This window comes from Lissotriton helveticus, chromosome 2_1, assembly GCF_964261635.1.
Source record: "Lissotriton helveticus chromosome 2_1, aLisHel1.1, whole genome shotgun sequence".
Taxonomy (NCBI): domain Eukaryota; kingdom Metazoa; phylum Chordata; class Amphibia; order Caudata; family Salamandridae; genus Lissotriton; species Lissotriton helveticus.
Window position 1 is genome coordinate 24,297,965 of NC_136059.1, and position 26,309 is coordinate 24,324,273.

Consider the following 26,309-nt stretch of genomic DNA (forward strand, 5'->3'; position numbering starts at 1 on the left):
GAGGTAGAGAGAGACAGAGAGAGAAAGAACGAGAGAGAGAAAGAAAGAGAGCGAGAGAGAGAGAGAGAGAGAGAGAGAGAGAGAAACAGGGAGTTAGAGAGAGAGAGAGAGAGAAAGAAACAGGGAGGTAGAGAGAGAGAGAGAGAGAAAGAGAAAGAAACAAGGAGGTAGAGAGAGAGAGAGAGAGAAAGAGAGAGACAGAGAGAGAGAGAAAAAGAGAGGGAGGTAGAGAGAGACAGAGAGAGAAAGAACGAGAGAGAGAAAGACAAAGAAAAAAGAGAGAGAGAGAGAGAGAGAGAGAAAGAGAGAGAGAGAGAAAGAGAGACAAAGACAAGAGAGCAACAGAGACGGTAAACAGCGTTTACAATGCTGTCATTACATCGCATTACTATTACAACACGGTAGTTACAACGACTGCGTTGTTAGTATGCGATGCATTTACATTGCAAGTCATCACGACTTTCTGTAGGGGGCGCAGAGGTATTGGAAATGAATTCCAAGACCTTCCCTACTGTTGCGCAAACTGGAATAGGTAAGTAAAGAGTGTAATAAGAATACCGTGCTCTGCAGCCCAGAGGTTCAGCCGGCAGATGTACAAAATAGGATGAAATTAATTCTCCGTATTTAATGCGACCCAATATAATTGCATTCTAGACGCTAGCAATTACAGGCCGGAATTTTCTGCAGGAGGCGCATTGAGAGATATGTTAACTGTACTGTTAAGGGCTTATCCTTATTTACCCTTTTGGCATTCTGCTAATCTCCGATCTATGCCCTGCTTGACAGCTATTCACTCTCCACGCTATTGAGCCCTTTGTTGTAGGAAAAATGGCCAAATAAAATGCCGCAAAATTGCCGCTAAATTTCCATATTTGTGCCGCTAAATTTCCATTTTTGTGCCGCTAAATTTGTTAATCCATGCCGCTATATCCTGGGGGGTCTGGTTACTGATTTGTATATATGCCAAATAATTTTTGGAACCAGAAAACACTATAAATAAGAATAACCCGGCTCCTTAAGGTAGACAAGGGGGTCGGGCGAGCGGCCGCTTGGAGCTACTATTCACACGGGTGCCCATAACTTGGTTCGTTTGAACCAGGAAGCCTCACTAAGGGGTAGAGGGGGGTGGGATGGTCAACTGGGAGGGGGAAGCATTTTTTTTTTAAAAAGGGGCACTAGGGGAAGGAGTGAGGGGGTGGGTTTATAGGCACGAAATTAGGTCAGAAGCGGTAGCATTTGCAAAGTTCTATTTGTTTCGGCAAAGATTCAACGGTAGATTATTTTTTCCTGTGTACAAATGAGTCAACTAAAAATCTTAACAATTAACATTTGCGGATTAAATGACCCGAAAAAAAGACTAAGGACGGCAATTGGTCTTAATTCAATAGGAGCGGAAATAGTTTGTCTCCAGGAAACCCATGTCGAAGGGTCCCGAATATCAATTTTAAAAACTTTAGGATATAGGGTGATCACGGCAACAATTCAGGCAAATAAAACATGGGGAGTAGCAATCTTGGCACGCGGGGGCGGTCTCCAATTTGTTAAATCAACGGCAGACAAGTTCGGAAGATGGGCCATCACCGAGTGCCAATATAGTGTGGGAAAAAAACTAACTATTTGCTCGGGTATGGGTGCGTAGACGATGATCCAGATCCTTTTATATTTTTAGCTAATGAATTAGCACATTGGTCACTACAATTGATTGTTTGCGGTGATTTAAACCTAAATCTTCCAGCAGACTGGGCGCAAAGGCCCAACAAATTCACGTATCTAGGCAGGAAATGAAAGTTTTTAAAGCCCTTGAAGAACTTTGTAGTACACATGGCATATTTGATTGCTGGCAAATGCACTTCTCAAATAACCCAGGCTATACCTTCTTTTCCCACTCACATTACAAATTCGCAAGACTGGACTATATATTTGCTTCACATTGCATTGCTGCAAAATGCTCCATAAATAAATTACCGAAGGTGTTGTCTGATCATAACCCTTTAATTATAAGTATTGATACAGCAAAGATACAATCAAACCATAAGAGGTGGACTTTTGAAAGGGCCTTTCTGCTTATCTAAGAATATTGCCAGTGTATAAAAAATTGGATTCCTGAATTTTTTTAATTTAATCTCGGAAGCGCCCCGCTGGAAATTGTATGGGATACTCTCAAAACGGGAATTAGGGGAGAAACCATCAGATTTTCAACCAAAAGTAACCAAGATGCAAAATTGCAGCTAAAAAATCTACAAAACAAATTAGCTAAAAAAAGAGGAAGATCTAGTAAGGGCAATTCAGGGAAATACTAACGTCGAGGAAGTGATAAGAGAAGTTGCCATTGCAAATAATCAAATTGTAGAAACATTTACATTAAAAGCAGTTTGTAAAGCTATCCAAAATAAGTTAAAGGTCTATGAGCTCGGGGAAAACGTGGGTCATCAACTAGCAGTTCAAACTAGGCAGGAGTATATTGACAATACAATTAAAGAGATTAGAGATCCCATTGGTGGCCTTACACAAGACACAAAAGCAATTAGAGAATCATTTAAAAGATATTACGTGGAATTATATACCGAGACATGTAAAACCCAGTCTCAAATTGAGGAGTATCTGGATTTGGTTACATGGACTCAACTTCCCCAAACTGATCAAGACAGCTTGGCCGAAGAACCACAATGGGTCGAGATACTTCTCTCAATTAATAGCCTCTCATCTGGTAAAGCAGCTGGGCTCGATGGAATTCCATCAGAATTTTATGCTATAGCAAACAACTGAAAGGGATCTTAACCAAGCTATTGATTCATGTGTTTCAGGGTGGTCGACCGCCGGGATCCTGGGCACAAGCAAAACTTATTGCATTCCCCAAGAAGAACAAAGACCCCACTGAGCTAGGGGCCTACCGTCCAATCACCTTAATCAATAATGATTATAACATTTATTCTAAACTACTTGCCAGCCGGCTTGCTCCACTAGTTCATAAAATAATTTCAGCTAGGCAACATGGATTCGTTCCGGGCCGATCAACCACCGATCACATACAGAGGGTTATCACACTCTTTGACATAGCCAAAACTACAGGGGACACTATGGCACTTTTGCTGCTAGACGCTGAAAAAGCGTTTGATAGGGTCTCCTGGCAATATCTATGGACGACTATGTCAAGGAGTGGGATAGGGGAAAATGTCATCAAGGCAATACGTATGATGTATGTTAACCCGGAAGCAACGGTTATGATAAACGGGGATACATCTGACAATTTTAAAGTGACGAGAGGGACAAGGCAGGGTTGCCCTTGTTCCCCCATATTTTTTGCATTATTTATAGATCCGTTTATTCGGAGGCTAGAATCCAATCAAGCCATAAGACCAATAACGACCCCCAATGGGAACACCAAAACATTATAAAAACACAATTGTAGGGAGGGTCAAGGGGAATATTTAAAGACCTGTCTACTCACTCCCCTGGTCAACTATGGAACAACAAAAGAGTAGACCAGGTCTGGGGTAGTGTGTCACTATAACAATGACTCTGAAGCAATTGGATGTGTGGGTGCAGCAATGCTGTTAGAAGTGATTAGACATACAAAGCTAGAACGAAGTCCCATCAGACCACCCTGCTTGGTGGAGTTTACGTCATGTGGGACTTGCTGATCAAACCCTGCCACACTTAGCCAATTAGTGCTATGGTGGAAGGGGATGCCAGCGATCCAGCCATGATGTCTATCATGAAGTGGACTTAATAAAGTGCAGTGCTCAAAAGAAATGTGATAAATTAAAAATGGCTACACTGGCCCAGAGAAATTGTACATACTGGAGTCAGTGTGTCAATGATTAAAAACACACCTGGTAGAAACATTAAGCTACCCTATGGCGTTGTGAAAATTGGTCGACATGTTTCAGCATAAGGGGAGATACCCCAGCTTTCTTCAGGACCTAGAATATATTGTCGCTACTGCCACTATGACCAAAAAATGTGAAAATTTTTAAACTGGGGGAGATGTGAGTGGTCACATGTTTGACAGTGAGGTACCTAACACACGTCCGTTGGGTTATTTGTGTAGAGCAATTGGCTTGGACATCGTAGAGGTTTGCACTTACTTTGTCCTTTTTCTACACTATAGAGCGGGGCCTCATTCTCCCGAGCGGTCGCCGGGTGAGGTGAGGTCTTCACCCACATAAGGCTGGGTGAGTATCACCGTGAGCAAATGTCTCTGTGTGATGAAGCTAGTATGCTTGAACCTATTTATGCAGAATGTAAAATTAATTCGTGCAAGTGTTTTGCTGTGCTGTTACTCTGTATTTAGGCGGATGTGTGGTTGTGTTATCTAATGCTGTTGTGCAACAAAAAATTGTTTTTGTTTATTGATAGGAAGAAGATATGCTTCTCCCTCGCCAGTGGACGTCCAAAGCGTTCTAGTTCCTGGTAGATATGTACTTGTCTTGTCTATCAGTAAAATTATTCATAACTCTCAGTTTAAAAATTTTCACATTTTTTGGTCATAGTGGCAGTAGCGACAATATATTCTAGGTCCTGAAGAAAGCTGGGGTATCTCCCCTTATGCTGAAACATGTCGACCAATTTTCACAACGCCATAGGGTAGCTTAATGTTTCTACCAGGTGTGTTTTTAATCATTGACACACTGACTCCAGTATGTACAATTTCTCTGGGCCAGTGTAGCCATTTTTAATTTATCACATTTCTTTTGAGCACTGCACTTTATTAAGTCCACTTCATGATAGACATCATGGCTGGATCGCTGGCATCCCCTTCCACCATAGCACTAATTGGCTAAGTGTGGCAGGGTTTGATCAGCAAGTCCCACATGACGTAAACTCCACCAAGCAGGGTGGTCTGATGGGACTTCGTTCTAGCTTTGTATGTCTAATCACTTCTAACAGCATTGCTGCACCCACACATCCAATTGCTTCAGAGTCATTGTTATAGTGACACACTACCCCAGACCTGGTCTACTCTTTTGTTGTTCCAACACCAAAACATTGCCATATGCCGATGATATTGCTATAACTACAACTAACCCAAAGGAAGCTATAAAACTAATTGAATAAGAAGCTAGGTATTTTGGAGAGGTTTCGGGTTATAAATCAAACCAAAACAAAACATAAATTATAATCAATAACCAAATTAAGTATGGCGATATAAGGGTAGTAGAAAACGCGGTTTATTTAGGAGTTAATATCACCTCAAATCTTGACAATTTGGTTAAACTTAACCTTAATCCACTTTTGAAACAAACGGACCAAGCACTGAAGAAACTGCATAATCTACACCTACCTATCATTGGTGGATGTAATCTTATTAATATTGTATTTTTCCCCCAAGTTCTTATATTTTTTCAGAACTATTTGTTTAATGTTTGACCAACAAATTTTTAAAGAAATTGATGGTATGTTTTCTCGCTTTATTTGGGGGTACAGTAGATCGCGCAGAGCCATAAAATGTATTAATCTACCCAAAGATAGAGGAGGACTTGCCTTACCAAACCTTAAAGTTTATTGGTGGGCGACCATTCTCAACTATAGTAGAGCACTTTTAACCCCTAACTCGCAATTAGATCAAGTGAGGGGGGTCCCGACTCCACAGGAACTTATTTTGGGCGAAGATACAGGAAATCATCTTTGGCGTCTGACTTATGATTGTCACTTTAAAAAGGTTCGCTTTAAAACTTTAAAAGGAATATATACTGCCTGGGGCAATATACGCAAAATCCTGGGAATTGGCAGATTTTCACACTATACGACTATATATAGAAATAGAAATCTCCCTGAGATTTTCTCTGATTCATGTATGGAACGGTGGGTTAGGTTGGGTATCACTAGACTTGGTTCATTTTACAATTTAACAGGGTTTAGCTCATTCGAATCATCAAAAAATAAATTTGTTTTGGATCATCGTGATTTTTTAAATACTTGCAAATTAGAGATTTTATAATGAAAAAGGGTGGTGGCAACTCAACATTTGTGATAATACAATTAATTGAAACGATTATTCAAAATAACACAATTAAAATTGGGGAAATATACAATAATCTGATTATCATGTTCCCCGATGACTTAGACAAACATATTCAAATATGGCAGAACCTATTAGAAATACCAGAAACCTCTGTTCAGATGGGATTTGATTACTCTCAATCACTCCTAATATCAACTAAACCACAATCACAATATTATAAGACCTTTTTTCAATTATATTATACGCCTAAAAGAATAGCCAAGTGGAGTACAGGCAAGGGGACTCAATGTCCGAGATGCTCACTACCTGAAGTTGATATAATACATGTTTGCCACTTGTAAGGAACTCTATATTATAAAACTTTTTCTGGTATACTGTTGAACCACTTTGTTGCACTTCCTTTCATCTCGCCTGTCGTCTCCTCCCACATCCTCCCTCCATTTATGTCTCTCCGTCTCTCCTCTCTCAATGTATTGAAACCGAAATATTTTGTCTGATGCCTGATGGAGCTACCTGGTTTAGCTATAGGGGAGACGGGCCGTGGATTCCCTCCTTGGTCGTCACCTACCCAGTCGGTCTTTAGACAGACTTCCTTTTGTCTCTACGGTTGTCTCTTCCCTTATCCTCACTCTCCCTCCTCCCCTACCCCCCACTACTTTCTCTCCTCCCCTAATGTATTGCTGATTGTTTGATATGTTTATTTGTTTGATCCTTTTCTGGTATATTGTTGAACCACATTGTTGCACTTCCTTTCTTCTCTCCTGTCGTCTCCTACCGCATCCTCCCTCTATTTATGTCTCTCCTTCACTCCTCTCTGTCTGATTCCCGATGGAGCTACTTGGTTTAGTTATAGGGGAGATGGGCCGTCTCCTTATTGTCTCTTCCCTAGCTCCTATCCCCACTCCCCTGAATCTCTCCCCTTGCCTGCTACTTTGCCTGCCCCCCTGTCCTGTGCGCCCTTTGACTAAGCACTCCTTCTCCCCTTGTTGGGGAAAGATCCAATATTTATACTCTGGAGTCTCAGCGAACCCGCTGAGCGAGTCCACTGTGCCAAGGGAGCCACTCACACTTGAGGTCTGGTATGGCACCCCTTGCCAAAGCACTCCCTCTCCCCTTTTTGGGGAAGGATCCAGTATGTAGGCCTTGGAGTCTCAGCGACCACTCTGAGAGAGTCCACTGCGTAAAGGGAGCCTCCCGCAACAGAGATAGGGAAGTGATACCACTTCCCCTGGGATCACAGCTTACTGGACTTTGGACGTTACCTTGACTCGTCTACCGGTTTGTGTCCCGTCACCCTTCCCCTCCTCTCCCTATGCTGTGTCTCTCACCCTCCCCTCCTCTTTCCCTCCTTCATTCTCAGTCTACTTCCCCTGAACCTACCCCCTCCCCTGAATCTCTCCCTTTGCCTGCTTTTCCCCTTACGTATTTGTGCTTATTGTTTATCTCGACCTTACAAGTAACTATGTTGCCATGCTCTAAGAACTATGTAACCTTTGTAACAATGTAACCTGTAACTATGATCTGATGCTCATGTAAAGCACTCTGATACCTCCGGGTCTAGCCAGCGCTATATAAAAAAAATTAAATAAATAAATAAAACAGGAAATATCTACTTTTCTTTCTAGAATTTTGAAAACAAATATAGAGATAACTACCGCTGAAATAGTACTGGGGGTAGACGGAGATACCCGACCGACCCACATAAGGGGACTAATATTTGTAGGAATGGCAGTATTTAGAATATGTTTAGCATCAGCCTGGCTCGACCCATATTCACCTACATTTCAACAATGGCATGCTCGCATACTAGCAACCTATAGTTTGGAAATTGCTATATACAGTCGGAAGGGTCGGAATAAGAAAAAGAAATGGTTAGAAATTTGGGACCCCTTAGTTCAATGGATGGAACATATCGATTAATCAAGATCGTAAAGTATGTTATTATATTTTAATTTATTCATATATTTGTACAATTACGTGCTTATTCTGACCAATGTTTATATTTGTTTAATTGTCATGCCTGTTTCAGGGTGGGGTTGGGGGTGGTGGGATGGATTGCTTCAATAATGTAAAAACTCAATAAAGATTGTTTAAAAAAAAAAATCAACTTGTCCACCAGGGAGATCATGAGATGCAGAACGGAGTCATCAGAGCCAACATAGGTTCCTAGAGGTGTGGGTGTAGCTGTTTCATGCCTATACTGTCCTTTATAGGCCTTGTCACCCTCTGGTAATGAGGAATACAATGCCATAGCTTCCAGAAATCTTTGAGAGATGGGAGCTGCAGTTCCAGCAGCTCAAGAAAATCGGGAGCAAAGCAGCTAGAACATATTGTGTCTGTGGAATGTGATCACAACAGATCATCCCTTAATTCACTGTAAAGGACCAGCACTGGCAAAGCCAATAGGTCTCACCTAAGCTAAAGATATTAGCTTTGGCAATCTATTTTAGCCATGTTGTACACCAGTGATCCGTGGCATTTGACACAGTTTACCACCCAACCCTACTCAACACACTCGAAAATCGGTTCGGCCTCAGTGGCACTGTCCTTAACTGATTTTCCTCCTACTTCCAACATAAAACCCAACAAGTTAAAATCCAAAACTGCCTCTCTAGCTCAACCTCTGTCTCCCTTGGTGTCCCTCAAGGATCCATCCTCTCTCCCGCTCTTTTTAACCTATTTATGGAACCCCTTACCCGGATAATCAAACAAGAAAAAATCAACTACCACCTATACGCGGACGACACCCAATTGTACTATAAAATTAAATCCCATGATGATGATTTCCTGCACCTTAACACAGCCCTAACCAAGATCCAAACCTGGTTCCACAACAATCATCTGAAACTCAACCCTAACAAAACTGAGATCATCCTCTTCTCTCCCAAAAACAACCCTCTCCCCTTTCAATCATGGATTGCAGACCATAACGCACTAAACTGCTCTCTCTCCCTCGCCGATTCGGTTAAATCACTCGGCATCACCATCAACAATAAACTCACACTAAATTCCCCTGTTAAGAACAGAGCAAACAGTGCACTCTTCACTCTCCGGAACCTCAAAAAAAATAAAGCCTTTTATCCCAGCTGCAGACTTCAAATTAATTATCCAGTCTCTTGTTCTATCCAAAATCGACTATGGAAACTCCCTTCTCTCTGGCACCCCCAATATCCACCTGGCCCCCATCAAATCCATTCTCAACCTCGCCGCCAGACAAACAACAAACTGTAGACGCTTTGACCACATCTCCCCCGCCCTCAAGTCCCTCAAATGGCTCCCCATCAAAGGCAGATCCTCCTATAAAATGGCATGTATTACTCACAAAGCCCTTTACAAGAAGACCCCATCCTACCTCACAACTAAATGTAAAAAAGCTGGCTGTGCCCGAACACTAAGAAGCACCAACACTCTTCTTCTCATACCCCCCTACTCATAAAAACTGCCTTGAAGTCCCACTCCTTCTCTGGCTTGGCCCCAACCATTTGGAATGCCCTCCCCAAAGACCTTCGATGCAACCCCTCCTATTCCAGATTCAAAAAAGACCTTAAAGGATTAAAGGATCCACCACCGCGCCCGGTGGTGGATCCTTTAATCGCCGATGAGAATGTGGAAAAGTGGCTAAACAGCTCCCTGGACGTCATTCTCCCAAAAAAGAGAATGCCGAAGAGCGAGAAGAGAGTGGGTTCAGCCCATTGGTACACCCAGACGTTAAGAACCCTCAGGAAAGGCTGTAAAAAGCTAGAGAGGATGTGGAGAAAAGACTGGGGAGAAGTAACCCGGAGTGATTATCGTACTGCAATCAGAGGATATAAAGCCGCCATCCGGGATGCCAAAGTCAAGTATTATGACGAGAGAATTGGTAACTCGGCTAGCTCCTCGAGAGAGTCCTTTAAGGTCTTTAGAGACCTCCTGAAAATCCCAGAACCACCAGAGAGCCATGAGAGTCCTCTAAAGAAATGTAAGGAACTGGCTAACTACTTTCATATGAAAGTAGAAAACATCATAAGTTCCTTACCTCGGCCTGTCCCGGAAGTACATATAGGCGAACAGCGAGGTTATGTACAGAACAAGCTTGACGTCTTTGGCCCAGTGACCATCGACGAAGTTAGCAAGGTGCTAGGGGCCATAAAAAGTGGCTCACCCAGGGATCCTGTTCCGATGAGATACCTGAAGCAGATAGCAACCACTATTGCGGCACCAGTAACAGATCTTATCAATGCTTCGTTAGCGCAGGGAGTGGTTCCACCGAGCTGGAAAAAAAGCGGTTGTAAAGGCCCTTCTGAAAATACCTGGTCTCGATCCATCGGACCTGGCTAATTTCAGACCGATCTCCTTGCTGCCTGGGTTTGGTAAGATCGCGGAGAGACTGGTGAACAAGCGACTCTCACAATTCCTGGAATCCAATAGTTTGTTGCGGATTTCCCAAACGGGTTTCAGGCCGGGCCAAGGCACGGATACCGCCCTTCTGGCAGTCGTGGAAGAAGCCAGGAGCATTCTGGATTCAGGGGGATCAGTGGCAGTGATCCTCCTGGACCTTAGTGCGGCTTTTGACACCGTTAACCATCAGGTGTTGCTCCAGCGACTGTCAGAGGTAGGCCTAACCGGAATGGCCTTGAAGTGGCTTGGTTCGTTTTTGCATCAACGAACCTATCAAGTGTGAGAAGGGAGTGCACAATCTGCACCCATCCCTCTTCAGTGTGGTGTGCCTCAGGGCTCCTCCCTGAGCCCCACACTGTTTAATGTCTATATCGCCCCATTGGAGGAGGTGGTGGCACCTCTAGGCATCAAAATTATCAGCTATGCTGATGATACCCAGTTGGTGGTGGCCCTTTCCCAATTGGTGGATCATCCGGACTTATTGCACTCTTGCTTGTCCAAGGTGCACACATGGATGGGCAACTCCGCATTAAAATTGAACGGCTCTAAAACAGAGCTGATGCTGTTGGGACAAACGGGACCTTCTTTGCCGATAGGCAGCTGGCCGAGTTGTCTTGGTGACCCTCCAAGCCCTAAAAAGGAGATTAAAAGCCTGGGCGTGTGGCTTGAACAAGATTTGTCCTTCAAGACCCACGCAAAGAAAACGGCCGGAGTTTGCTTTGCACTGCTCCGATCAGCCCGTAAGATTTTACCTCTCCTCCCCCCGACGTCTAGGAAGCGCCTTATCCAGGGCCTGATTGTCTCAAGGTTAGATTACGGTAATGCGCTTTTTTTGGGCGCACCGGAAGCAACGCTTAATAAATTACAACAAGTACAGAATGCAGCAGCAAGGCTGCTGATGAATATCCCCTGGAGACAGTCAGCAAAACCAGCACTGAGAGCATTGCATTGGCTTCCGATACGGGAGAGGATAACATTTAAATCTCTCTGTACGGCGCATAAAAACCTGCATGGGAAGGGTCCTCCCATTCTGGGTAATATGGTGATGCCCTACAAGGCTACCAGTGCTTTACGCTCTGACCACAAAGCTCTGTTACAAGTGCCTAGAGTGAAAAGAGCCCGGACGGGGTGTAGAAGATTTTCTGTGAACGCCGCCAAGTTATGGAACGCGCTGCCCCTGAATTTACGGATAGAGTCTGGCATGATCAGATTCCGAAAGCTACTCAAGACCCCCCTATTTCCCGCTTAATGCTGCTCCTCAAAGGTTTCCTTTCTGTTAATGCCATTCCCCTGAGTCATGAACGAGCGCCGGGATGCCCAAGGGTAACTGTGCGCTATACAAGATTCCAAAATAAATAAATAAATAATAAATAAAATTCATCTTCTCACTAAATTTTGGGGAAACTAAATCCCGGATCTCCTTTCGGACGTTACTCCTCTTCCCTCCTTAGGCTACATCGCCTTCCCCAATCACTCACCCACCCACCCCCTTTCTCTTGTCGCCTCCCTCTCCCCCTCACTTTACCACCTGCTACCTATTATGTCCTACGAGTCCTCCTTGGCATACTGCAAAATTTACTATTTACTAGAACATTCTGGTTACTGCAACTTGCTTCTCTATCTCATCCTATATGTACTTTTACTCACTATGTTTCCTAAATTACTCCCTGTATTTTTATTTCGGTTGGACCGCCTGTACAAGCCGTTTCGTTCCGCCAGGATTGTTTTTATGTACTTCCATTGCAGATGTAAAGCGCTCTGATACCTTTGGGTGAAGCTAGCGCTAAATAAAACCTTCTGCAAAAAGTAAATAAATAAAATAAAATGGGTAAAAGTTAGTAATGTAGAACAGAGGAGAGATGCTTGGAGTGTCGCAGAGTGTAGTGTCTCAGTGCTTCACATCAAAGAGTGTGACATAGTAAAGTGCCGTAAACGGGAGTGCCATGAAATGTCAGAGTGGGATAGTGTAGTAGAGTGTCATAGAATGGAGAGGCGTAGAGTGGAGTAAAGTAGTGTGGAGTAAACTGGTGTGGAGTAGCGTAAAGTGGAATGGTGTCGAGTGTAGTGGTGTACAGTGGAGAGGAGTGGTGCAGATTGGCATAAAGTGGAGCAATGTAGAGTAGCATGGATTGTCATGGAGTGGCACAGAGTGTTGTGGAGGGGCGTAGAGTGGAATGGCCATGCATAGAGTGGAGTGCCGTAGAGTGGAATGGCAGAGTAGAGTCGAGTGGTGTAGAAAGAGTGGCCTCGTACAACATGGGCGAACACCTACACTTCCACAGATCCTCGTCAACACCACCACCATCATCATCATCATCATCAGAGGAACCCTCGTCTACAGACCCCCAGGCCCTAGACCACAGTTCAGTGAATCCATTGCCAACCTCATCAGCACGCACGCCATCGCCTCCACAGACTACATACTCCTCGGAGACCTGAACTTCCTCCTAGAGAACACCAATAATGATAACTCTATAACACTGAGCGACAACCTCGCCAACGCCGGACTCAACCAACTCGTCATGACAACCATCCACTCCGCCGGACACACGCTCGACCCCATCTTCTCCGCCAGCGACAACGTCACCTTCAGCCACACCACCGAACTCCACTGGACCGACCACCACTGCATCCACTTCTCCTTCAAGAAACACACCGCACTGTTGGATTTGGGCCTTGTGGCAGGTTCACCCCTGAACTTTTTGCCTTGAAGTGTAGTGATTTCTGGTCTTTGCGCACTTTGACACTGTGGCGCAGTGTAAAGTGTGTGCGCTCCTTGAGTGCATGTGTGAGATAGGCCTGCCCTCCCATAGGAATGCATGGGGAATGTGTGTGTCCCTGGTAGTTCCTGATGCGTGGGGAGTGCAGGCTCGAGTTTAGTATGTGTGAACTCGTGAGAGTGAATGCTGCGAGATGGTGTATGCGGCATGTATGTGTCTAGAAGGGAAGTGCTACTTCTGGACATTGAGATATGTGTGCAGTGAGGGTGCTGGAGCGTGATTGGCTGGAGCTGGCTGGCATGCCAGGCTCCAGGAAGTCTAGATGGGTCTGCCCGGTGGTGAGTGTGAGATTAGCATGAGTGATGTGTGGGAGGAGTGTACCTGTGTCCTGGATGGGCTGGGTTTTCCCCACACAATGCTGGCTCCGCCCCCCTGTGGTGTGTCTGATGACCCTAGCCTCCCCAGTGAATGAAATGGGTGGTTGGGCCATCAAGAGTGCTCCAGAACCAGCTGCGACTGGTTTCTCCCCCACCCTGCACCCTTAGACAAAGGATTTGTCTGTATAAAAAGAGGCTGTGACCTCTTGGAAAAGTTTGTTTGCCAACTTGAAACTACCAGGGGCGTGTTGCTGCTTGGGCCCAGGGGGAAGGCTTGCCTCCCTGGGCCCTGCCCAAGCCCCTGGATGCCTTCTCCCTCTGGGGTCTTTCTGCCTTGCCTTGATGCCCTGGAGGACTTTTCTCTGCTGTGCTTGTCCCTGGACTTGTGGGGCTTCTTTGCCCTGCCCAGCTCCTGGATGCCAGAGGGACTTTTGCCTAGCGCTCGGAGCGCTTTATTTGCCTTATAGCGCATGGGAGCGCTTTTATTCTGCCTCTAGCGCCTGAAAGCGCTGTGTTGTTCCCTAGCGCTCGGAGCGCTTTATTTTTACTTTTGCCCGTATTTTCAGCATGTTTTCATTTAGGGGTGCCACCCCGTTTGTCTGCCCCATTGGCGAGTGCCTACCTCGCTGCGACGTTGGTTCTGCCTACGGAGGGTGCCACCCCTCATTTGCCGACCTGGAAATCACCGCCGCGGCCCGAGCGCCGCAAAACAGGAAGCCAGGCACTACAGTGCATGACTCAGGGCGGGACTTCCGGTTTTGCGGAGAAGTCCCGCCCGCCGCTGCCCTGTGATTGGCTGCCCACTCCGCCGGCAGAGAAAGATGGCCGCCTGCTGCCCGGGCTCCCGTGAGCTGTTGGGAGCACCAGTAGACCAGCAGAAAGCCGTGCGGGGCTCCCAGGACCAGGAGGGAGCCCCGGAAGAAGACCGCCGCCTGCAGAGAGGAGCCCCAGCAGCCCGGTGAGTGTTAAGGGCCGAGGGGGACGCTCCGGGGGCCAGTGTGAGTCCGAGTCCCCGAGGAGGGACTCTGCCAGTGACGGGGGCATCATTTCTTGGAGCCGGAGAGGCTCCTCAGAGCCCCGAGGGGCTCAAGGTGTCCCAGGTGTGTGGAGAGCCCTGAGGAGGCTCTTGGCGGCAGCTTCGGTTCCCGAGCCCTAGAGAGGCTCCGACGACGGGGGCATGTTTGTTGTCAGAGCCACAGAGGCTCAAGGGGGCAATATTGCTGAAGCCCCGAGGTCACAGAGGGCCGGTTGCGATCCCGAGTCCCCAGGAGGGGGGCTCCAACGAAAGGGGGCAATTCTGTGTAATTCGAGTCCCCAGGAGGGGGACTCCAACCCGAGCCAGAGAGGCTCTCAGCCCCACTTATTTTAGAGCCCAGAGAGGCTCTTGCTGCCATTTGTCTTCCTGAGTCCCCAGGAGGGGGACTCCACCGAAGCGCCGCAGTTGTGTTTTGGGCCCCGAGAGGCTCTGGGGCCATTCCTCTGTTTAAAGCCTGAGAGAGGCTCCCTGCGCCCCCTGATGTTTTAGAGCCCTGAGAGGCTCCCGCCTTGCCCACATTGTTCTGGCCAGAGCCTGCGAGGCTCCAGCAGTGGCCCAACAGTGTATCCAGCTGCCCAGCAATTAGTGGGCAGCTGCACCGTTTAGGTCTTTCTTTTGCTTCTAGGGACATGTTCTGGACTTTAGGAGTGAGGCGCACTCCTTCATCCCTGGCCTTTCCCCAGCTGCGCAGCACTTAGTGCCAGCTGCAGCGTTTAGGCCCCCCTGTCCTGTCCCTCAGCTGCCCAGCAAGTAGTGGGCAGCTGCTACGTTTAGGTCTTGGCGCAGTGGCGCAACCTGGACCCTGGACTTTGATGTAAGTTCATGATAATGTGATTTCTGCAAAGTGCTCTTTGCTGCACCTCTGAATGTGTTGTAGATGCATCATGTGCCTTGTTCCTTACACCGCTGAACGTGTGTTGATGCGTCATGTGTTCCTTACACCGCTGAATGTAGGTTCTGCATCATGTGTTTTGTCCCCAGGTCTATGCCCCTACTTGTATTGTGATACTGAGGTGGTTGTTCTTGCTAGTACAGGTGGTGCTAGTGAGGTCCTGGTTACCAGTAGTTACTGGTTGTGTGCTCTATTTTGATATTGTGCTACAGTGATTTGCTGTTATGATTGTATTCTAAGTGCTGATTCCTGACAGTGGTCCAGGTGGCCCTGTCTTGTAAATATCCCCTGTAAATTCTGCCCGTGCCTCTGGCACATTGTAAAGTGTGTGTTTTATCTAATGTGTTTTGGTGTAATACAAAGGCTATTTTTTATATAACCTTGTGTGGAGTTTCCTTTGTGGTGGGCCTTTGGTTGTTGTTGCTGGGGTGCATGCGCAAATACTTAACCTACATCGCCTCCAAGTTTAGCCTTGCTGCTCGCGCCACGTTACCTAGAGGGTGAGCGGGGGTTATCTCGGCGTGTAACTCCCTTGCCCTGACTTGGGAGTGGTGGTCTCTGACTGACTTTGGCGAAAGCCCTGGCCAGCCAGGGATCCCATTTCCAACACGCACACATTAAACCTCAACGCATCCCACACCGCAGCTGGAAAAAAAGTCACAGAAGACCACCTCATCACCCCACTCTCCCAAGACCCTCCTCCCCAGCCCTACGAGACCGACGCAGCAGCCCACAACTTCAGACTATGGATCAACAACTGCGCCAACACCCTCACCCCAATCAGGAAACCCTCCAACAGACCCACCGACACTAGAGCCATCTGGTTCAACGACGACCTCCAGAACTCCAAGCAGACCTGCAGAAAACTCGAGAAGTAATGGCGCAAGGACCAGACATGATAATAACAAAGGGAGAGAGAGAATATTTGCGTGGATTCATTCTCCCTGGCTGATATGTATAAACAACAAGAATCCACCAATAAGTGCCAAGTGTTCCTTACAATGGTGGGGAGCACATCGTGGTTTTGCTTTAAAATACCCCCCTCACACACCAAAAGGACCCTTGGTGTCATGCTTCATCACTGGGGTCTTCGCACCCCTCTACGGGATGCGGCGTGCTGCTACCTACGGTTACGCGGGAGCACTTTTCCAATGACTATGCGTGGTGCGTGTGAGGGTTGAATGTGAGTGGGTGGTGGGGTTATAAGTGAGTGATTAATTAAAAAGTATCTGGCTCATGGGGAGAACTCAAAAAATGTAATGGGCCCCCGGGCTGATACTGTTAAAAAGGTGAAATTGGAGGTGTTATGTAACGTTATGTACATCACCTCTTGGGTGCGTCGACATGTTTCGGAGATCAACTCCTTCAAGACGGGGTTCACAAATCCCCACCTTACTCACGTTTCTCTATGTAAACAATGGATTTTATTTACAAAAAAGTGAAAATGTATGCAGGCTAAAATGTACCTACAGCGAATATATCAAAGGTTTCTGCTATTGCACAACTTTCAGAGGAGAGAGGCAGAGCGGTGGGACAGAGGCAGAGAACCCACCAGGGAAGACCAGCATGAGGGGCGGCAACATGCAAGGAAGCACCTTGAGTTTGACCAGGGTATCTGGACACTCAGTCAATGAGCACCGGGCACCTCCCGCCCCATCAGTGCAGCCTCTGGAAAGACACAAAGCGGTCCATGGAGCATGGCCAGGCAGCCCACTACTGCCACTACCCACCCATTGGAGGTTATCTGTGGCAGGAGTCTTGAACAGCAGGCCACCCTGTGAACTAACTGTAGAGTAACATTTCCAATACACTGCACAGGGCTCAGACAGCGCCAATTTACCTGGGTGATATGAACGTCTTGGGGTAGCTTGACTTTTGGGTGTTTGCCCGGTTACTCTGCGTCCAAGTCTTCAGTTTCTGCAGGAAATAAAACAAAGACCATTAAAGGAGCAGAAAGACCATCAAAACAAGGCACAAAGTCCACACAAGAACACAACAAGCTGATTAGCAGATATTCCACAAGAAAAGCTCCTTTACACAAGAAGCCCTGGGGCTCGCTAAAACCACAGAGTCGACCGAGGATAGAGAGACCTCAATTTATGAAGGTAGGAAGAAAGTCAGAAGTGTCTCCTGCTAGAGTCACCCCAGCTCATCGCAGGCACTCATCTGAAGCGTCTCCTGCTAGAGTCACCCATGCTCAGGGCAGGCACTCATCTGAAGCGTCTCCTGCTAGAGTCACCCATGCTCAGGGCAGGCACTCATCTGAAGCGTCTCCTGCTAGAGTCACCCATGCTCAGGGCAGGCACTCATCTGAAGCGTCTCCTGCTAGAGTCACCCATGCTCAGGGCAGGCACTCATCTGAAGCGTCTCCTGCTAGAGTCACCCATGCTCAGTGCAGCCACTCATCTGAAGCGTCTCCTGCTGGAGTCACTCATGCTCAGGGCAAGCACTCATCTGAAGCGTCTCCTACTAGAGACACCCCAGCTCAGAGCAGGCACTCATCTGAAGCGTCTCCTGCTAGAGTCACCCATGCTCAGGGCAGGCACTCATCTGAAGCGTCTCCTGCTGGAGTCACTCATGCTCAGGGCAAGCACTCATCGGAAGCGTCTCCTGCTAGAGTCACCCATGCTCAGGGCATGCACTCATCTGAAGCGTCTCCTGCTAGAGTCACCCCAGCTCAGGGCAAGCACTCATCTGAAGCGTCTCCTGCTAGTCACCCATGCTCAGAGCAGGGACTCATCTGAAGCGTCTCCTGCTAGAGCCACCCACGCTCAGTGCCGGCACTCATCTGAAGCGTCTCCTGCTAGAGCCACCCACGCTCAGTGCCGGCACTCATCTGAAGCGTCTCCTGCTAGAGTCACCCCAGCTCAGGGCAGGCACTCATCTGAAGCGTCTCCTGCTAGAGTCACCCAAGCTCATCGCAGGCACTCATCTGAAGCGTCTCCTGCTAGAGTCACCCAGGATCAGGGCAGTCACTCATCTGAAGCGTCTCCTGCTAGAGTCACCCATGCTCATCGCAGGCACTCATCAGAAGCGTCTCCTGCTAGAGTCACCCAAGATCAGTGCAGGCACTCATCTGAAGCGTCTCCAGCTAGAGTCACCCATGCTCAGGGCAGGCACTCATCTGAAGCATCTCCTGCTAGAGTCACCCATGCTCAGTGCAGGCACTCATCTGAAGCATCTCCTACTAGAGTCACCCATGCTCAGTGCAAGCACTCATCTGAAGCATCTCCTACTAGAGTCACCCATGCTCAGTGCAGGCACTCATCTGAAGCGTCTCCTACTAGAGTCACCCCAGCTCAGAGCAGGCACTCATCTGAAGCGTCTCCTGCTAGAGTCACCCATGCTCAGGGCAGGCACTCATCTGAAGCGTCTCCTGCTGGAGTCACTCATGCTCAGGGTAGGCACTCATCTGAAGCGTCTCCTACTAGAGTCACCCCAGCTCAGAGCAGGCACTCATCTGAAGCGTCTCCTGCTAGAGTCACCCATGCTCAGGGCAGGCACTCACCTGAAGCGTCTCCTGCTGGAGTCACTCATGCTCAGGGCAAGCACTCATCTGAAGCGTCTCCAGCTAGAGTCACCCATGCTCAGGGCAAGCACTCATCTGAAGCGTCTCCTGCTGGAGTCACTCATGCTCAGGGCAAGCACTCATCTGAAGCGTCTCCTGCTAGAGTCACCCGTGCTCAGTGCAGGCACTCATCTGAAGCGTCTCCTGCTAGTCACCCATGCTCAGAGCAGGCACTCATCTGAAGCGTCTCCTGCTAGAGTCACCCATGCTCAGTGCAGGGACTCATCTGAAGCATCTCCTGCTAGAGCCACCCACGCTCAGTGCCGGCACTCATCTGAAGCGTCTCCTGCTAGAGCCACCCACGCTCAGTGCCGGCACTCATCTGAAGCGTCTCCTGCTAGAGTCACCCCAGCTCAGGGCAGGCACTCATCTGAAGCGTCTCCTGCTAGAGTCACCCAGGATCAGGGCAGGCACTCATCTGAAGCGTCTCCTACTAGAGTCACCCCAGCTCAGAGCAGGCACTCATCTGAAGCGTCTCCTGCTAGAGTCACCCATGCTCAGGGCAGGCACTCACCTGAAGCGTCTCCTGCTGGAGTCACTCATGCTCAGGGCAAGCACTCATCTGAAGCGTCTCCTGCTAGAGTCACCCGTGCTCAGTGCAGGCACTCATCTGAAGCGTCTCCTGCTAGTCACCCATGCTCAGTGCAGGGACTCATCTGAAGCGTCTCCTGCTAGAGCCACCCACGCTCAGTGCAGGCACTCATCTCAAGCGTCTCCTGCTAGAGTCACCCCAGCTCAGGGCAGGCACTCATCTGAAGCGTCTCCTGCTAGAGTCACCCACGCTCAGGGCAGGCACTCATCTGAAGCGTCTCCAGCTAGAGTGACCCACGCTCAGGGCAGGCACTCATCTGAAGCGTCTCCTGCTAGTCACCCATGCTCAGAGCAGGCACTCATCTGAAGCGTCTCCTGCTAGAGTCACCCATGCTCAGTGCAGGGACTCATCTGAAGCATCTCCTACTAGAGTCACCCATGCTCAGTGCAGGCACTCATCTGAAGCGTCTCCTGCTAGAGTCACCCATGCTCAGTGCCGGCACTCATCTGAAGCGTCTCCTGCTAGAGTCACCCATGCTCAGTGCAGGCACTCATCTGAAGCGTCTCCTGCTGGAGTCACTCATGCTCAGGGTAGGCACTCATCTGAAGCGTCTCCTACTAGAGTCACCCCAGCTCAGAGCAGGCACTCATCTGAAGCGTCTCCTGCTAGAGTCACCCATGCTCAGGGCAGGCACTCATCTGAAGCGTCTCCTGCTGGAGTCACTCATGCTCAGGGTAGGCACTCATCTGAAGCGTCTCCTACTAGAGTCACCCCAGCTCAGAGCAGGCACTCATCTGAAGCGTCTCCTGCTAGAGTCACCCATGCTCAGGGCAGGCACTCACCTGAAGCGTCTCCTGCTGGAGTCACTCATGCTCAGGGCAAGCACTCATCTGAAGCGTCTCCTGCTAGAGTCACCCGTGCTCAGTGCAGGCACTCATCTGAAGCGTCTCCTGCTAGTCACCCATGCTCAGAGCAGGCACTCATCTGAAGCGTCTCCTGCTAGAGTCACCCATGCTCAGTGCAGGGACTCATCTGAAGCGTCTCCTGCTAGAGCCACCCACGCTCAGTGCCGGCACTCATCTGAAGCGTCTCCTGCTAGAGCCACCCACGCTCAGTGCCGGCACTCATCTGAAGCGTCTCCTGCTAGAGTCACCCAGGATCAGGGCAGGCACTCATCTGAAGCGTCTCCTACTAGAGTCACCCCAGCTCAGAGCAGGCACTCATCTGAAGCGTCTCCTGCTAGAGTCACCCATGCTCAGGGCAGGCACTCACCTGAAGCGTCTCCTGCTGGAGTCACTCATGCTCAGGGCAAGCACTCATCTGAAGCGTCTCCTGCTAGAGTCACCCGTGCTCAGTGCAGGCACTCATCTGAAGCGTCTCCTGCTAGTCACCCATGCTCAGAGCAGGCACTCATCTGAAGCGTCTCCTGCTAGAGTCACCCATGCTCAGTGCAGGGACTCATCTGAAGCGTCTCCTGCTAGAGCCACCCACGCTCAGTGCCGGCACTCATCTGAAGCGTCTCCTGCTAGAGCCACCCACGCTCAGTGCCGGCACTCATCTGAAGCGTCTCCTGCTAGAGTCACCCCAGCTCAGGGCAGGCACTCATCTGAAGCGTCTCCTGCTAGAGTCACCCAGGATCAGGGCAGGCACTCATCTGAAGCGTCTCCTACTAGAGTCACCCCAGCTCAGAGCAGGCACTCATCTGAAGCGTCTCCTGCTAGAGTCACCCATGCTCAGGGCAGGCACTCACCTGAAGCGTCTCCTGCTGGAGTCACCCATGCTCAGGGCAGGCACTCACCTGAAGCGTCTCCTGCTGGAGTCACTCATGCTCAGGGCAAGCACTCATCTGAAGCGTCTCCTGCTAGAGTCACCCGTGCTCAGTGCAGGCACTCATCTGAAGCGTCTCCTTCTAGAGTCACCCCAGCTCAGGGCAGGCACTCATCTGAAGCGTCTCCTGCTAGAGTCACCCATGCTCAGGGCAGGCACTCATCTGAAGCGTCTCCTGCTAGAGTCACCCATGCTCAGGGCAGGCACTCATCTGAAGCGTCTCCTGCTAGAGTCACCCACGCTCAGGGCAGGCACTCATCTGAAGCGTCTCCAGCTAGAGTGACCCACGCTCAGGGCAGGCACTCATCTGAAGCGTCTCCTGCTAGTCACCCATGCTCAGAGCAGGCACTCATCTGAAGCGTCTCCTGCTAGAGTCACCCATGCTCAGTGCAGGGACTCATCTGAAGCATCTCCTACTAGAGTCACCCATGCTCAGTGCAGGCACTCATCTGAAGCGTCTCCTGCTAGAGTCACCCATGCTCAGTGCCGGCACTCATCTGAAGCGTCTCCTGCTAGAGTCACCCATGCTCAGTGCAGGCACTCATCTGAAGCGTCTCCTGCTGGAGTCACTCATGCTCAGGGTAGGCACTCATCTGAAGCGTCTCCTACTAGAGTCACCCCAGCTCAGAGCAGGCACTCATCTGAAGCGTCTCCTGCTAGAGTCACCCATGCTCAGGGCAGGCACTCATCTGAAGCGTCTCCTGCTGGAGTCACTCATGCTCAGGGTAGGCACTCATCTGAAGCGTCTCCTACTAGAGTCACCCCAGCTCAGAGCAGGCACTCATCTGAAGCGTCTCCTGCTAGAGTCACCCATGCTCAGGGCAGGCACTCACCTGAAGCGTCTCCTGCTGGAGTCACTCATGCTCAGGGCAAGCACTCATCTGAAGCGTCTCCTGCTAGAGTCACCCGTGCTCAGTGCAGGCACTCATCTGAAGCGTCTCCTGCTAGTCACCCATGCTCAGAGCAGGCACTCATCTGAAGCGTCTCCTGCTAGAGTCACCCATGCTCAGTGCAGGGACTCATCTGAAGCATCTCCTGCTAGAGCCACCCACGCTCAGTGCCGGCACTCATCTGAAGCGTCTCCTGCTAGAGCCACCCACGCTCAGTGCCGGCACTCATCTGAAGCGTCTCCTGCTAGAGTCACCCCAGCTCAGGGCAGGCACTCATCTGAAGCGTCTCCTGCTAGAGTCACCCAGGATCAGGGCAGGCACTCATCTGAAGCGTCTCCTACTAGAGTCACCCCAGCTCAGAGCAGGCACTCATCTGAAGCGTCTCCTGCTAGAGTCACCCCAGCTCAGAGCAGGCACTCACCTGAAGCGTCTCCTGCTGGAGTCACTCATGCTCAGGGCAAGCACTCATCTGAAGCGTCTCCTGCTAGAGTCACCCGTGCTCAGTGCAGGCACTCATCTGAAGCGTCTCCTGCTAGTCACCCATGCTCAGTGCAGGGACTCATCTGAAGCGTCTCCTGCTAGAGCCACCCACGCTCAGTGCAGGCACTCATCTCAAGCGTCTCCTGCTAGAGTCACCCCAGCTCAGGGCAGGCACTCATCTGAAGCGTCTCCTGCTAGAGTCACCCACGCTCAGGGCAGGCACTCATCTGAAGCGTCTCCAGCTAGAGTGACCCACGCTCAGGGCAGGCACTCATCTGAAGCGTCTCCTGCTAGTCACCCATGCTCAGAGCAGGCACTCATCTGAAGCGTCTCCTGCTAGAGTCACCCATGCTCAGTGCAGGGACTCATCTGAAGCATCTCCTACTAGAGTCACCCATGCTCAGTGCAGGCACTCATCTGAAGCGTCTCCTGCTAGAGTCACCCATGCTCAGTGCCGGCACTCATCTGAAGCGTCTCCTGCTAGAGTCACCCATGCTCAGTGCAGGCACTCATCTGAAGCGTCTCCTGCTGGAGTCACTCATGCTCAGGGTAGGCACTCATCTGAAGCGTCTCCTACTAGAGTCACCCCAGCTCAGAGCAGGCACTCATCTGAAGCGTCTCCTGCTAGAGTCACCCATGCTCAGGGCAGGCACTCATCTGAAGCGTCTCCTGCTGGAGTCACTCATGCTCAGGGTAGGCACTCATCTGAAGCGTCTCCTACTAGAGTCACCCCAGCTCAGAGCAGGCACTCATCTGAAGCGTCTCCTGCTAGAGTCACCCATGCTCAGGGCAGGCACTCACCTGAAGCGTCTCCTGCTGGAGTCACTCATGCTCAGGGCAAGCACTCATCTGAAGCGTCTCCTGCTAGAGTCACCCGTGCTCAGTGCAGGCACTCATCTGAAGCGTCTCCTGCTAGTCACCCATGCTCAGAGCAGGCACTCATCTGAAGCGTCTCCTGCTAGAGTCACCCATGCTCAGTGCAGGGACTCATCTGAAGCGTCTCCTGCTAGAGCCACCCACGCTCAGTGCCGGCACTCATCTGAAGCGTCTCCTGCTAGAGCCACCCACGCTCAGTGCCGGCACTCATCTGAAGCGTCTCCTGCTAGAGTCACCCCAGCTCAGGGCAGGCACTCATCTGAAGCGTCTCCTGCTAGAGTCACCCAGGATCAGGGCAGGCACTCATCTGAAGCGTCTCCTACTAGAGTCACCCCAGCTCAGAGCAGGCACTCATCTGAAGCGTCTCCTGCTAGAGTCACCCATGCTCAGGGCAGGCACTCACCTGAAGCGTCTCCTGCTGGAGTCACTCATGCTCAGGGCAAGCACTCATCTGAAGCGTCTCCTGCTAGAGTCCCCCGTGCTCAGTGCAGGCACTCATCTGAAGCGTCTCCTGCTAGTCACCCATGCTCAGAGCAGGCACTCATCTGAAGCGTCTCCTGCTAGAGTCACCCATGCTCAGTGCAGGGACTCATCTGAAGCGTCTCCTGCTAGAGCCACCCACGCTCAGTGCCGGCACTCATCTGAAGCGTCTCCTGCTAGAGCCACCCACGCTCAGTGCCGGCACTCATCTGAAGCGTCTCCTGCTAGAGTCACCCCAGCTCAGGGCAGGCACTCATCTGAAGCGTCTCCTGCTAGAGTCACCCAGGATCAGGGCAGGCACTCATCTGAAGCGTCTCCTACTAGAGTCACCCCAGCTCAGAGCAGGCACTCATCTGAAGCGTCTCCTGCTAGAGTCACCCATGCTCAGGGCAGGCACTCACCTGAAGCGTCTCCTGCTGGAGTCACTCATGCTCAGGGCAAGCACTCATCTGAAGCGTCTCCTGCTAGAGTCACCCGTGCTCAGTGCAGGCACTCATCTGAAGCGTCTCCTGCTAGTCACCCATGCTCAGAGCAGGCACTCATCTGAAGCGTCTCCTGCTAGAGTCACCCATGCTCAGAGCAGGGACTCATCTGAAGCGTCTCCTGCTAGAGCCACCCACGCTCAGTGCCGGCACTCATCTGAAGCGTCTCCTGCTAGAGCCACCCACGCTCAGTGCCGGCACTCATCTGAAGCGTCTCCTGCTAGAGTCACCCCAGCTCAGGGCAGGCACTCATCTGAAGCGTCTCCTGCTAGAGTCACCCAGGATCAGGGCAGGCACTCATCTGAAGCGTCTCCTGCTAGAGTCACCCATGCTCATCGCAGGCACTCATCAGAAGCGTCTCCTGCTAGAGTCACCCAAGATCAGTGCAGGCACTCATCTGAAGCGTCTCCAGCTAGAGTCACCCATGCTCAGGGCAGGCACTCATCTGAAGCATCTCCTGCTAGAGTCACCCATGCTCAGTGCAGGCACTCATCTGAAGCATCTCCTACTAGAGTCACCCATGCTCAGTGCAAGCACTCATCTGAAGCATCTCCTACTAGAGTCACCCATGCTCAGTGCAGGCACTCATCTGAAGCGTCTCCTGCTAGAGTCACCCATGCTCAGTGCCGGCACTCATCTGAAGCGTCTCCTGCTAGAGTCACCCATGCTCAGTGCAGGCACTCATCTGAAGCGTCTCCTGCTGGAGTCACTCATGCTCAGGGTAGGCACTCATCTGAAGCGTCTCCTACTAGAGTCACCCCAGCTCAGAGCAGGCACTCATCTGAAGCGTCTCCTGCTAGAGTCACCCATGCTCAGGGCAGGCACTCATCTGAAGCGTCTCCTGCTGGAGTCACTCATGCTCAGGGTAGGCACTCATCTGAAGCGTCTCCTGCTAGAGTCACTCATGCTCAGTGCAGGCACTCATCTGAAGCGTCTCCTACTAGAGTCACCCCAGCTCAGAGCAGGCACTCATCTGAAGCGTCTCCTGCTAGAGTCACCCATGCTCAGGGCAGGCACTCACCTGAAGCGTCTCCTGCTGGAGTCACTCATGCTCAGGGCAAGCACTCATCTGAAGCGTCTCCTGCTAGTCACCCATGCTCAGAGCAGGCACTCATCTGAAGCGTCTCCTGCTAGAGTCACCCATGCTCAGTGCAGGGACTCATCTGAAGCGTCTCCTGCTAGAGCCACCCACGCTCAGTGCCGGCACTCATCTGAAGCGTCTCCTGCTAGAGTCACCCCAGCTCAGGGCAGGCACTCATCTGAAGCGTCTCCTGCTAGAGTCACCCAGGATCAGGGCAGGCACTCATCTGAAGCGTCTCCTGCTAGAGTCACCCATGCTCATCGCAGGCACTCATCAGAAGCGTCTCCTGCTAGAGTCACCCAAGATCAGTGCAGGTACTCATCTGAAGCGTCTCCAGCTAGAGTCACCCAAGATCAGTGCAGGCACTCATCTGAAGCGTCTCCAACTAGAGTCACCCGTGCTCAGTGCAGGCACTCATCTGAAGCGTCTCCAGCTAGAGTCACCCAAGATCAGTGCAGGCACTCATCTGAAGCGCCTCCAGCTAGAGTCACCCGTGCTCAGTGCAGGCACTCATCTGAAGCGTCTCCTGCTAGAGTCACCCATGCTCAGGGCAGGCACTCATTTGAAGCATCTCTAGCTAGAGTCACCCATGCTCAGTGCAGGCTTTCATCTGAAGCGTCTCCTGCTAGAGTCACCCATGCTCAGGGCAGGCACTCATCTGAAGCGTCTCCTGCTAGAGTCACCCACGCTCAGTGCCGGCACTCATCTGAAGCGTCTCCTGCTAGA

The 26,309-nt window shown here is 50.2% G+C and overlaps 1 protein-coding gene across 3 annotated transcripts in view; it reads right to left on the reverse strand.

The window, feature by feature from the left end:
• The window catches only part of TLN1 (talin 1), a 750,278-nt gene that overhangs the window by 578,723 nt on the left and 145,246 nt on the right, over window positions 1-26,309 (reverse strand). For all 3 annotated transcript variants that reach the window (XM_078674421.1, XM_078674420.1, XM_078674419.1), the window contains exon 2: window positions 17,208-17,284. The gene's annotated coding sequence lies outside the window, so the exon portion shown is untranslated. The remainder of the gene's footprint in view (window positions 1-17,207; window positions 17,285-26,309) is intronic.